This window comes from Anomalospiza imberbis, chromosome 1 (genome assembly GCF_031753505.1).
Source record: "Anomalospiza imberbis isolate Cuckoo-Finch-1a 21T00152 chromosome 1, ASM3175350v1, whole genome shotgun sequence".
Lineage (NCBI taxonomy): Eukaryota > Metazoa > Chordata > Aves > Passeriformes > Viduidae > Anomalospiza > Anomalospiza imberbis.
This window is the reverse complement of record NC_089681.1, coordinates 142,075,205-142,089,146: the sequence shown is the minus strand read 5'-3', so window position 1 is coordinate 142,089,146 and position 13,942 is coordinate 142,075,205. Positions and strand designations below refer to the sequence as shown.

The following is a 13,942-nucleotide window of genomic DNA, read 5'->3' as shown; positions in this document are numbered from 1 at the left end:
AAAGATGTAAGACATTAAGGATGCCTGCTATGCATGATCAGAAGGGGGTACACAAAGTGTCCTTTATTTCTCAAGGGAAATCACTGCCCTAATACAACCAAAGTATTTAACACTACAACTGAAGATTACAGAGTGGGGCACAGGCCTTGACTTACGTACGTAAAACCCACACATGCATCCCTGAAATTCAGTTCAGCAATTTTGTTTGCCAAAGAGTATCACGGATTTGTTTGAAGCTCACTACTGTCTTTCCTCCTCCAAAACATTGTCATTTTGTGAATTCTCTTTCCCATCAGGGTCAATTCAAGGCACTTTTTTCAGGACTATACCACCCACAACTTCACAGAGTCCTCTCTTCTTGACGTTATCTCTTTGTCCTACAGAAAATGGCACTGGTGGCTTTCATTTAAGAGTTTGGCAAGTCACTGATGGAGCCTCTGTGGGTCCCAGAGATGTTATTACTATGGTTTACACGGGATTTCCACACCCAAACTTGCAGGCAGGCACTGCTTTCAACCATGAGGCTTCCACAGGAAGCTGCACCTCAGCAACCTGAGTGCCTTGGGACGCTTTCTGCCCTTCACCTCCCTCCTAAAGCAAGAGCCCTAGCACACAGTGAATGCAGGGCATTGCTAACACACTGGTGGATCTTCAGCAATGGATTCAGCAGGTACTGCTCCCACCAAGAGTGTTTACACAGTCTCCAGCAAATCTCACTGGTCAATTCTAGAAAGATTCTCAGGTAAGTAAGCTACTTTAGTTATCTGGCTACCCCACCAACACAGGACTAACAGATTCTGGAAAAAGTTGGGATGCAGGCTCCTGCAAAGCTATGGGCTGCACTATCTGAAATGAGTGGAACATAACAGAACAATAGAATATATATTCATTATACATTCATTTTAAATAAAAAATAAGTATATGAATACATAATCAATTAATACATTACTCATAATAACTGGAAATAAGTAAAACAATAATGGGAAGTCGCGGGTACATTTGTGAAGACATTGAGCAAGCCAAAAATATAGAGCCGTAGCAAACTCAAAAATTGAACAAAATTCCTTTGTGTTTTAGAACAGGGAGGGAAGAGGGACATGGGGAACCCAGATATAACCTTGGCACCCAAATGGCACTTGGACTACCTACAGATCCTCCTTTTAGCCTTAACCTGCTCTCTTTCAGCTACAGGCTGAACTTTCAGCCTACTCCTGCTGTACCCTAGGCCCTGCTGAGAGAGGCAACCACAGAATCACAGAGTATCCTAAATGGGAAAGGACCCACAAGGATCATGAAGTCCAACTCACAGCCCTGCACAGGACATCCTAGGAGTCACACCCTGTGCCTGAGAGCATAGTCCAAACACTTCTTGAGCTCTGTCAGGCTGGTGCTGGGACCACTGCCCTGGGAAGCCTGTTCCCAACCACCCTCTGGGGGAAGAACCTTTTCCTAATATCCAACCTAAACCTCCCGTGACACAACTTCAGGCCATTCCTTTGAAGTCCTGTCACTGTCACCACAGAGAAGAGATCAGTGCCTGCTCCTCCTCTTCCCGTTACCACAAAGTTTTAGACAGCAACAAGGTCCCTGAAAGACATTAAGAGCACAACTCTGCTGCTGCTCCCTTCTCAAGTACAGGATGCAAGGATCAAGACACAGGACGAAGTCTCTGGTTGTGGCTAAGAAAAAAAGAGCTCCATGGGTAGAGAGTTCAGAAGAGTGAAGAAGATGGATTGCAGATCTGTGAACCTCAGCAAACAACACTCTTCCTCTATTGTTCAGGAAAATTCAAGGTTGCAAAGCAGTGTTACATTGGACAACATGCAGGCTGCCTGTGTTCTCATTTATACAAACCTAATACAGTATTACACTTCCTCTTCTTTCAGCCACTGTCTCTGTTTCTTGCAAGCAGCAATCCCAATATGGACTCAAAAAAAAAAAAAGCTGCTGAAAGCTCAGCTTTCTGAGTACTGTTGTGTAGTTACTTGCATCTGTAATTTGCTCTCACAGAAATAAATGCTAACATGCTTGGAAAATGTGACTTAATTTTGTGATGTGAATGAGTTCTCCTGTGTAAATCTCTCTATACAATTTTATGTTATTCTTTCTAAAAAAACAGAAATTACTACTGCATTCTAGTTGCAGTTCCAGAGTGAATACTGAGATTTACACTCTGAGTTTTACCACAGCATGACACACGGGAAATGCTCTAACTCCCCTCCCACATTTACTAACAATAGAAGTGTTTTGTTCTCATTACATTCAGCATTTAAGATGGATGCATTTACTAAACATAAAATAAAGTAATTGAAACACTGAATAGTGAACAGACACATTTCCACATATTTCACAAACCCATCTAAGAAATCCTTGGTCATTGGTGCAGAAGGCTTTGACTTGTTACTCATCACAACTTTATCTCATAAGAAGAAAATCAAGGAAGGTGATTTATCCCCAGACTCCCACCTCTCTAGCACCCAACCTCAGGCAAGTTGATGGCAAGCCACTGCTTTACATACATCTTCCTTTTTTGTGTTCCAAAGAAAGAAAAGAGAAAATCAGAAAAAATTAAAAACCAAATAAATTATTCCTTAAAGAAGAAAACTACACTACAAGTAATTATAAATATATATTCATTTCAGAAAGCAATACTAGAGAAGGACAACTTTACGAAGCAACAGCATCTGAGATTTTGCCTTCCTAAAGCAACTAACACAGGAAGTATTTCACCTGTTTCCTATCTGCATGCATGTATAGGTCCTGCTATGTGGCATGGGGATGCAGCTTAGATGAGATGGTTTCTCAAATCACATACCACGTATCAATATTGCAAAAGCCATGGAAATGACAGGTTCCACACACCCATCTACCCACATATCATTCAGATAAGATATGCAGTAGCCCTTGTCCCCTTCAGATTGAGGCCACTGTGCAGGATCACTTGCATTGCTATTCTGTATAAGACAGTAGCAACATCTCAATGCAAAACTTCTATGTAATAAAAGAGTAATTACCAACAGCATCATGGCACCATATCCTTTTGTTGTACTTACTTTAGTACATGAGGAAATAAAATAAATGTGACTCGCCAGAAGTCAGCTAGGCAGCAGTGAGAACTGAATGCAGATCTCCAGGTTGTGTATTACCCATAATATCAAACTACCCTTTAAAAAAAGTAGAAAATCTTTAAGAACATGATGATTTTTTTCCCTTCTGATGATTAAATAGATTCTGCATTCTCTTTTTCTTGCTTTCATAGGTCACCAGGCTACACAAACAGCTTATTCTGTATGTGTAAAAAAGGCAGTTGAAAAACACCTGTTCACTTTGGCTGGGCTGAGATTGTACGTATCTTTTAAGTACAAAGGCTGACAATTCATCCAGCTCCCTGACTATCTTTATGATCTACATGATCATTTTGATTAATACCTGACAATGCTTTACTGTAGTCCTGGCAAGGTTAGTTGCATATCATTACCAGCTCACTCATGTTTTTGTCCAGGAAAAGCTATAGGAGCAAATACATTTGTGATATTCACATCTTGTCTGAAGAAAAGAAGAAAGAATCTGTCCCAAGAGGTTGTATTCAATCATCTCCTCCATAGAGAGTAATGTTAAATACTGAGATGTGGTAAACATCACAGTCAGACAACAAAATATTAAAACAATAGGAAAAATCATCTTTACTCATCTCTTTTATGCAATAACATACCTACTGCAGTTTAAGGAGATAAAAAATGTGTGAATTATTTGGATTAACCCTGTGAAATATAATTGAAAATAACCAGAGGCCAAAGGCAAACAGATAGCAGCAATCATTAGTAGAGACTGGAGAACCTCAAACCTACATCATCATTTAAATTCATAGTGAGCCCCATCCTGCAGTGCACTTAGTGAGAGTCACCTCACCTTAAAGAGGATGTATCAGGCAGACAGTGAGGGTGAACAGATCTGTTGAAACACTTCTGTATATTGAAAGTCTATGAAAACGTGTTCCCTCCAGGAGACAGAATAGATTTCCATATAATCATAAATAGCAGATACATGGCAATACAATGGTTTCTCTTTTAATAAAATAGGAGAAATAGATACCCCAAGATAACTATTGAGCAGCAGATTTAAAAGAAATTGAATAAAGCAGTCCTTTTCTACCTGGCACATCACTCCCATATGGAACTGACTGCTCCAGCACGCTCTACAGAGCAACAGTAAGATTAGCTGCAAAAAGGGATCTACAGAAAAAGAAGGTCCAGACACATGTTGGACCAGACATTAAAACTTATGCCTCTCACTTTAGAAACTAGGAGGCTCTGTGAAGGACAGAGGAACATTATACCCAACTTGTGCTGGGTTTTTCCCCTAATTATCCATCCACAGGTAGTGGGTGATGCAGCACAGACAGGCTGTGCTGCTGAGATGAATGGTTCCAGCAAGGCACTACAGCTCTTGTGGTGGAGTTCTCAGATCTCCTGGCTTCTCTGCTCTACCAAATCTGCTTCCAGCCTTGGGCACAGTGCAGAAGATGCTGTCTGCACTGGCTCATATTCTCCTTCAAATGGATAAAGATCAACTGCCATTGACAAGCCAGTCTCATCAAGAAGCCTGCAGCCCCCAGCTGAATCACTGCTAATTGCATCTCAAGTACTATCTGGAGTGCACAAGAACATTGTCACCTCAGCCCTCTTTCATCATCTCTCCTTATCAGTCAGCATGTATGAGGTCAATAGTGAAAAGAAAGACAGGTGGCTCTGTGGACATTGATGTCAAACTGCCAGGACACAGTTTAAGGAGAAAGAACAAACAGCAGTCTGTTTTCGCCAGGTTTTTTCCAAGAGCAAATAATTTCTCCCTTCTCCTTGGAGATGATGTAATTCAAACTTTCAGTCTTCCAAGAAGTGGAGAGTTGAAGGGACATATGCTATACATGTCATTTTGGGCCCAGTTGTTTCATTAAGCAAGTAGACAAATCATTCAAGTTGGGCACAGGAATTCCTGCTCCATTTGTCTGATTTTTGTTTATGTATGCAAAGCACTAGCATGGGTATCTCTGGCAAATGAAGGAGAATATAAATTAAAGCATGTAAATCACACACTTTATCTGCAATCTAAACTAGCAGGTATTTTCATTCTATATATGAACATATTCTTGAAGCTGCAAGATAGTAATTTAAAAGACAAGCAATTCAAAGCTTCCACAGATGACACTGCAGGTAATGAGATTTTTTTCCCCTGACATCTTGTGTTTCATCTTACCTCACAACTAAATTATTTAGTGCATTTTTAAATATATATATAAGCATTCTAAACACTAAGCTGTGTATGACCTACTTGAGTTTTCAATTTAAAAAAAGGTATTCCAGGAAAAAAAATATTTCCTATGCAACCATCAACTGAAGGAAGTCGATTTAATCCACGAAACAAAGACTTGTGAAGGTGAGACACATGCACCAGTTAGCACGAGAAATCTTTTGAACTGCAGTTCTAATTCAGAGAAATGAGTTTTCAATTAGAAAACAACATTTCCCATGTGACTCTCCCAGTCACTAGAGCACATGACAGCTTCAGCCGCTGTCAGTGTGGCGGCTGTGACAGGTCACCCTGCAAAGGATCTTGAAAGTGCAGCTCATCTTTAATTGCCTTGATTGTAGGGATTTGCAGATACATAAAACACGGGCTGATGTGAAGACTTCATCAGCATGAAATGGAGGTGGTTGCATTCTCCATGCATGACCGAAGCTGGGAGGACAATCAAATGAGAGTTTTTAACACTATAATCACCTCTGCTGAATGCATAAATAGACTGATAGGATAATAGTGGAAGTTGAATTATCTGCAGGTTTTACTAGCACTAGATGTTTACCCTGTCTGTGCCCTTGTTTCCTCCCACTAAAAAAAAAAAAAATAAAAACCAGCTGAGCCAATCATAAAGGATTTTAAGTCTGTTGTAAAAGAGACCAAGTGGTTAACTTTCAAGAGGCTTCTAAAAGACCCTTTGAAGTCTGCAGAGAAATTCTCTATCCATGGCAGCACCTCTGAAAGCACACCTATGGGACAGGGAGAATGGCCACTCTGGAGGGAAAATAACCCAAGGGACTTGTCAGAAGATTGGAACATAAAGAAGAAGGAAAAAAGGTAGTGAAATACAATTAACTCTCTCCTCCCTGCTGAGCCCCAAGAGGGCTCAGGATAAGTCCCACTCTGCCTTTGAAATGCTCACACACAGGAAGGCTGGCAAAGGTAGTCCCATGTATGATGAAGGCAAAGCATGCTGCTTAGAACAAAGAATTTAGAAAACTGGTAAGAATTTATATTGGGGTTTGAGCAGCCAACACTGAGGAAGGTACCACTACCTCAAGCAGGCATTTGGAGTCCTGCAAGGAGTGCAGAAGAATGCAACTATGACATGGAGAAGAATTCTCCCCTTGTTGCTTTACACAATCCACTGGCATGGCTTTTTCACCTCCTGGAGATCCACAAGCCTTCGCTTTCCCCTGCAAATGCACTCTATTCCTGCACATGGAGCACGAGTTCAAGTATCTCTGTATCTGGCTGCCTGTGCCCACACTGTGAGCTGCGGAGAGCAGAACTATGAAAAAAGAGGATTTCTAATATTTTTAGAATATATAGCTTCGTTCAATTTTGTTTGCCAATCTCTTTTACATTTTACTTGAAATCATAAAACACAAGTCACAGAGGGGGAGGACAACTAAGTGAAATGAAAACTACAACTATGACCAAGTTCAAAAGAGTTTGATTTTGTAAAATAAAGACAGAAACCTAAAAGCACAGTCCTGGGTTTTCCTGGTAAGAAAGTGAGTGATTTTCCAGGCTGCACTGGATTTAAGATTTTAACAAAAATATGCCAGAAAGCAGGAACAAGGTTACAGCCAGGAACATTTAAGTTTTTATGCAGGCAAAAGAAAGCTATAAAATATTACAAAAGATTTGTCTAGAATGTTTAAAATGGAGAGCATGCATTTATCAGACATTGAAGCATGATTTCCAGCCTGCACTTCAGAAACAAAATGGTAAAGCATTTCCAAAATGTCTCACATCTACCAAGAAACAACAGATGAAACCACATAAAGGTTTCACACCCTTTCTCTGCATCTCTGAATCAAAAAGAATGGGAAGTTATTGTAGAAAGACATTTGCATGAGTAATAAAAATAAAAGCTTTAAATAAACTTTCTTAAGTCAATGGCTTCAGAAACATGAAGTTACATGACACTTCAGAAATTGTTTGACCTCCCCCATTCCTGTGTAAGACTAAAATAGAAGCTTATGGATTCAGAGTTGTCTCAGAAATGTTATTTTGCCCATGCAATTTCTGCCTTTTCATTGCAATGCAATAAAAATGACCCTTTATCTATTCGATAGAAAAGTATCTAATAATAATAAACAAACAGAAATACAAGATTGTAACCTAATAAAAAAATCTAACACAAAAAAGGTATTTCAGACAGTCATTAACCCTTCTTACAAGTCACTGCAATGAAGTGTTAAAATGGGAACACATGATGCAATTTTCCATGGTGAAGCACTGCAGCCCTGCCAGCACCTTTTGCAGACAGAGAGGACCATGGAGTCAAAATGAAGCCCAGGAATTTTGTAGGGAGAAAAGATTCAACCAGTGCACACTGGAACTAAAAAATAAGCCTGCACGGTGTGCATGTGTTTACAACCTGAAGCGCTAAGATTGCTTCAGTGGATGTTCAAAACTAAAATGTCACTTTTCCCCTGAAGCACTGAGCTGGGAGCAGCTCTGGGTCCCCTTCCCCACAGCGACAACCGAGCTCTTGCCCCACGCAAAGGCGTCCCAGCGAGCCAGGCAAACCCTGCCACGTGCCTCTGCTGTCTGCTGGAGCGTACCCACGTGGCTGTTCTGCTGGGAACTCAGATGAAGTTGGAAGTTTAGTGCAGCGCCTGTGCCTGCAGTGGCTGTGGACCAGCAGATTCCAGGGTCAGATGAGGGCACAGGCTGCGCCATGGCGCCGGCAGTGCCAGCTGACAGGCTCTGCACAGTGGCAGGGATGGCTGGGATGGCAGGGCTCACTTGCACCAGGCACCTGGGACAAGGCACCAGGTTCTGCTCCCTCAGCACTACCCAGGGTTCAGGTCCTGTTTTGTGCCAGGGTATTGAACATATACACAAAATTTGTTGCTCATCCTTCAGTGCAGCCCTCATGCTCCCAGCCTGTGACCTGGGGGAAGAAGGCCAGCACACACAGACACAAAGTAATGCCACCATCAGGCCAGGGAGGACCAAAGGAGCCCGAGCACCACGTAGCAGGAGATGGCCAGACAGCTACAGCAGGACAGTCCCTGCTCCTGGTGGTGTTTGCCACATAGGCAGTGCCAGAGAGAATTGAGCATAAATTTGCACTGTTATCATGGAAATTTCCCACAGCAGCTTTTACCACAGCGTGACAATAGGGTCCTGTGAGAAATTAAAGCTTATTTGAACTGGGTGATTTGCCAGCTCAGAACACAATGGCCCCTCTTCAGCAAAGGAGAGGTGTAATTTGATGTTTTTGCAGCCAGGAAGGATGGTCTGTGGCTTACACAGCCCATGTGTAACTGAAGGCATGACTGCCAGGGGATGCAAACAGCCCAGCAGGAGCACAAAGCTCCCTCCATCACACACAAGGAGAGGAGCAACCCCGAGCCACAGGCTGGACAAACAACAGCTTCTGCTTGGAAACAAAGCCGCCTTCATTGCCCAAAAGCGACGGCTCCGTGTGAGCCAGCACAGGTTTCTCCCTGCCTGTCACATGAGGCACAGCCCCAGAGTGCCCATTGCTAGCACCACCTTTCCCAAAGACAAGCCCAGTCAACTTGCTGCGTGCCCAGGTCGGCTGCCTTTGCTGAGGGCATGGGGAAAACAAGGAAAACACCGGCTCCTAGTCCCACCAGGGGTGTCTGATATCACTGGTGGGATTTGGCCAGTGCTGCTCCCTACCAGCTGCAGCTTTTGGGAGGTGCACCATGGAATAAGTGCAGACACAGGCATGGAGGAGTTGCACAGCGAAGTGAATGAGGATCACAGCTGCTTCCCTGCAGTGTTGTTTAAAGCCCAGGTCAGGAGAAGAGCAGGAAAAACTTTGCAGCATCTTCTCCTCTAAAATTGTCCTCAGAAAAATCCCCCACTGTCACAAATGCCATGCTCATTGGAAAATGAGATGATAAAGAACACCATGGGCATTGAAACCCAATAACCCAAAGCTCAGGTCATGTTGGAGGAGTCCCAACTTCTCCAGGAGCTAAGAGAGAACCTAGGGAATCAACACACAATTTCTCTAATGACTTTTCTGCCCTTTGGCTTTTACCTGTTCTTTTCACTAGCAAGAAGACTCCAAGACTGCCATTTGTACACCAAATAAATTATTTTTGCATATCTTGTATTTGCTTCCATTTCTCCTGGAAGGGTTGGCTTTGCTTTCCCCATTTGAGAGGTAACAGAGGCAGGGAAAGGTCCATGACCTAAGAGGCAAGTCCATCACAGAAAGGGCAATGCAGCAAGAACAGGTGATTGCTTTAATTCAGCTCACACATACACCAGACATTAATTCAGCAGAATTAAAACTCATGGGAATTCTTATCAACAGCAACCAAAACCTCTCTTACATCATTTGGATTGACACTAATGGACTCAAAACTGAGCTGAGGCTAACCAAGGTTTTTCAGTTCTTTTCTGACAAGCCCAAACCTGATTTATTCAAACTGTGCTATGTCTGGATTCTGTACTGAAATAATACAAAAACTTCAAACTCGGGAGAACTTAAATTTGTGTTTATTCAGTTCCAGGAGGAAACAAAGTAGATGAGCATATACACAGTCGAAAAAGCTTAATTTTCAGGAAAAGGCTGTTCACCTCTTCAGCTGGCTCTACTCAGAAGTCCTTGTGAACCACCTGATGTGTGACACAGCCTGCACCACAGTCTACCTAAAACAGCATCTCCAACTCACTTCCAGGTGAAAGGTCCTTTCATCAATACAGCTCTTGCCTACCAAGTAAACCAATAGAAAACAAGTTAACTTGCAGGTTACTAATTTGGAATGAATACAAAGCCAGGCATGGGTTTCTCAAAGTTGTGTGGCAGTGCCAGCAGCACCACTGAGCAGCGACCTTGACGTGCACTCTGTACCTGCATTTGCAGTTTAACATGCATGACTTCCACAGAGGTCAGTACCTGCATCTGCATCTGCAGTTTAACATGCATGACTTCCACAGAGGTCAGTCATTCAAAGGCAAAACGTGCAGTGCCTCTGTTCTTCAGCTGCTGTTTTGCTTTATAGCATTTACACACAGTACACACCCCACCCCAGAAAAAAATCCATTCTCCATTAGCAAGAAGGTGATGCATGGAAGAGAATCACCATCTTTGGTCCTGCCTTTCACCTGGGTTATCTAGTGCTGCAACTTTAAAATTTTACTTGTGTAAGCCTGATTTAACTAAATATTATTATAGATGTCCCAGCTCAAGATTTCTGCCATGGATTTTAAATTACATTGCTGTGATTTACTAGACATTGCTATGAATTCTTTATAGCAGTTAATTGTCATGGTGATACTTAATCTTTTTTTGGGTGGTACTTCAATTATTTTCAATACTTTAACGTAATAGATATTCAAATAGCCAATAATAAGCCAAGTAGCAGTAAAACTCTTGCCAAGCCAAACATTTTGTCTTAAGCCAAAAATCTACTTGGTCTCAATAATTTACTACAATGTTCATGCAAGTTCAGTATTCTTCCATCAACTTTCAGTTGTGTTGTTTGATTATTTTTAGTTTATTCCTTCAGGTGAAAAAGAGGTTTTATCAAATTCAACAGCAGCTGAAAAGACAAGAATTAACATCTTTTGAATTTCCAAGTGCTAAAAAGTGAAATAATATTTATATGTTGTGTGGCTGCCTGATTTTTCACATTAGCATATCTGTGGTTTTTATCAATTTATCTATTGTGCTCATTTTGCAAACATTCTACACTTAGTTTGTAAACAGAGGTAATTAGCTGACAACAAACATGATTGAGGTTAAACATGCATGAAATTATTTTCAAGACTGGGACCCAAATTAGTTAAGCTTAATTCAGGTCATTGTTAATAAAATTTTAAAACCCCACTATTTTTATGGATGTCTTTGAAATAAATTCACTTCTCTTTGATCTTCTTTGTTCTTTTCACCCTACTGCTTTACTGGTGACACTCAAAAGCACAAGTCTGCATTTTTTAGATAGCAACACTGTAGAATTTATCTACAGCTTTCTAAACTGAAAAATAAAATTATTAAAATGGTGGCTCAGAACTTATTGCCCTCTCTTCCCCATGCAGCAATAAAAAGCTTTTCCTTGGAGTAACAATACAAAAGCATTACAAATTTTTATTTCATCAAGTTGGCAGCTGCATATATGTCTCTAGACTGGTTAGGAAAGAAGATTGTTGGGAAAGTGGTAGCAATATATTCCTTCACTGTATATGACAATACTTCATTACAGCAGGACAATGCTCTTGTATTTGCACATATATCACTTTTCTCAAATTTCTATCCCTCTTTCAGACAACTTTTTTATTCACATGTTTATTACATTTACCTTGGGTATTGAACAGCATTGCTCAATTTATGTCTGCCTAGGTCTGTAAATAAGCAAACAAGTGTGTTATCAGGGCGACACAAGTATATTCTTAAAAGTTATATTTACAGTAACATGATGATTGAGTTTACTCTTTCTGCTACCAAGCACAGCTTGTGAGACTCATTTCTCTTCCTACTGACCACAAAGATAGTCATGCTCCAAAGCACATGTCCATTCAAAAATAAATTAATTAAAAGAAATTACAATGTAGTTATTAAGTCTTCCTTTTTATAAGAAAGGAAAAAACATAGGCATACCAGGGCTGAAAGAACCACACAGGCAATCATGTGCAGTACTCCACAGACAGAAGTATCTATGCAATAGGTAGTTTATAAGAGAAGTCTACAAAATACTTATTCTACTCCCTTGTTCATTACTTTCCTGTAAGCTTTTTGACCTTTTTGGCCTGTTTTAAACTGTCACCTTCAAATGTAATTCAAAAAAATCCTACAGAATCCTACAGAATGAGGAACACTAAGTCAAAGCAGATCTTACCCTCATTACCTCTGTCACACTACCACGTTTCCTCTTATACCTCACACGGTTCAAACATAAAGAAACTATTCTTAATACATGTTTTAGAGGAAATGTCCTCTTAGGAAGGAAGTCAGATGACCAGGTGGGTGAAGGGACTCTTCACACATCTTTACCTGTGCTACTCTCGCACCTGCACCCCTTTTGCCCTGCATCAGCATTGACAGAGCACAGGTATCCTCCTTCACAGAAAAGACAGGGCTCACACAACAGTAAAAAAATCCATAAAAACACAGCTATTAAAAGTACATGTTATCACTAAAGGCATTGGGGTGAATATAAAAGAAAAGGAGTGTACGCATAATTAAAAGGCTGCCCCTCATTCATGAGGTTTGAAAGCAAGAAAAAGCACCTTCCTCGAGTCTAGGAAACATGTTTTTTGGAAGGTAATTGTGGAGAGAAGCACCACGTGTTCCTTGCTGAAAGCTGGTGGTGTTAACTGGGGGTAGATCCAGAGGCTGTGACAACTCTCCACAGCCAAAGCAAACACTTGAGGATTTCTGGTGTGGCCTGTGCACAGGTTGTGCTGACAGAGTCTTCTGGCCTGCTTCCTCCCAGAGTCAATCCCACTTCAAGCTCTTCGCATATTTGAAAAACTACAGGCTTATTGTACATCACACATTGCTTTCACCACCCAATTTCCAACCAAACTTGAAAATAAATTTTCACATAGTGCCACATATAACTGGTACGCTGGTATTTAAAATTCGAGTCTCTAGTGTTTTTAAGCAGTTTTAAAAGCAGCAAATTTGCACAGGAAACTCTTTAAATATATTATAGGTGTCACTGAAGAGCCCTTTATGTTTATCCTTGTGCTTCAAATTCACACCAAGCAGTACTTCATGGCAGTCACTTTTGTTTTGGTCCAATTCGGCAAGACTCTGGTGTTACTCAATTTAGTGTGAATTGTAGAGCTGGTCAGAGAGTGTTCTGCCAGCTGGGGAAAGCAAAAACAAACCCCTTTATTTTCAGCTGAAACCAGAAAGCCTAAGAAATGTTTATTTGGGAGGGGGAAAAAAATAAATCCCCCTCCCCCCTTTTTTTTAAATCTTATACAGCTTGACACTCCAGCAGGGCCACGTTGTGCCCCACACCAGGGTGTGAGGCTGTCACATTTGCCCATGTGGAGACAAGCCCAGCTGGTTCCCAGCCATCACAACGCTGCTCCATGGAAGTCTGAGGTATGCAATGACTGCCTCTGGCAGCTCCACAGGAGAGACCTTCACATTTAAAAGCCATCAGGCTGCATTCCCTAAGATTTGATAGACAGGGAAGCCTGCAGAGGAGTTCAGCTGGAGCTTTGCTCTTCCTCCCTTAAACTGGTGGGAATGCGCTCCAGTGGGAGCCTCACCCTCCGAACAGGGAACTGGAGGCCAGTTCTACCTGGCCACTGGAGTTCTCCTCCTGGATGGTGGTGGGAGGCTCTGGAGTGGAGTCCAGAGAAGGCAGACACACGGGAGGCATCGCCCCTGCTGCTCCACACAGCACTCCAACCTCTCCACCACCAGCCTCCATTTAAAGCTTAACACTCACTTTTAAACAGTTTTTTCTCCCCTAGCATACATAATTTTGAAAAGCACAAAGCCATTTGCAAACGGTTTGGTTGGGTTTTTTTTCATATTTCTCTTTTCATTGTTGCAATTTAACAGGAGGGTTGGCAGCAGGATTGCCGGCAGGTGGGAGGGGAGGAGGAGCAGCAACCACTTTGCCTTTTGCGAGCGCTCCCTGATTGTGTCCCCCCCTCACTGGGACGTCAGGGCCAGTGATAGAGA

The 13,942-nt window shown here is 41.7% G+C and overlaps 1 protein-coding gene across 8 annotated transcripts in view; it reads right to left on the bottom strand.

The window, feature by feature from the left end:
• The window catches only part of DIP2C (disco interacting protein 2 homolog C), a 309,412-nt gene that overhangs the window by 160,372 nt on the left and 135,098 nt on the right, over positions 1-13,942 (bottom strand). Inside the window, exon 1 of one of the 8 annotated variants that reach the window (XM_068174128.1) lies at positions 4,337-4,400. The exons of the other annotated variants lie outside the window; for them this stretch is intronic. The gene's annotated coding sequence lies outside the window, so the exon portion shown is untranslated. Of the gene's footprint in view, positions 1-4,336; positions 4,401-13,942 lie in introns of those variants that run through there. 8 annotated transcript variants of the gene reach the window in all.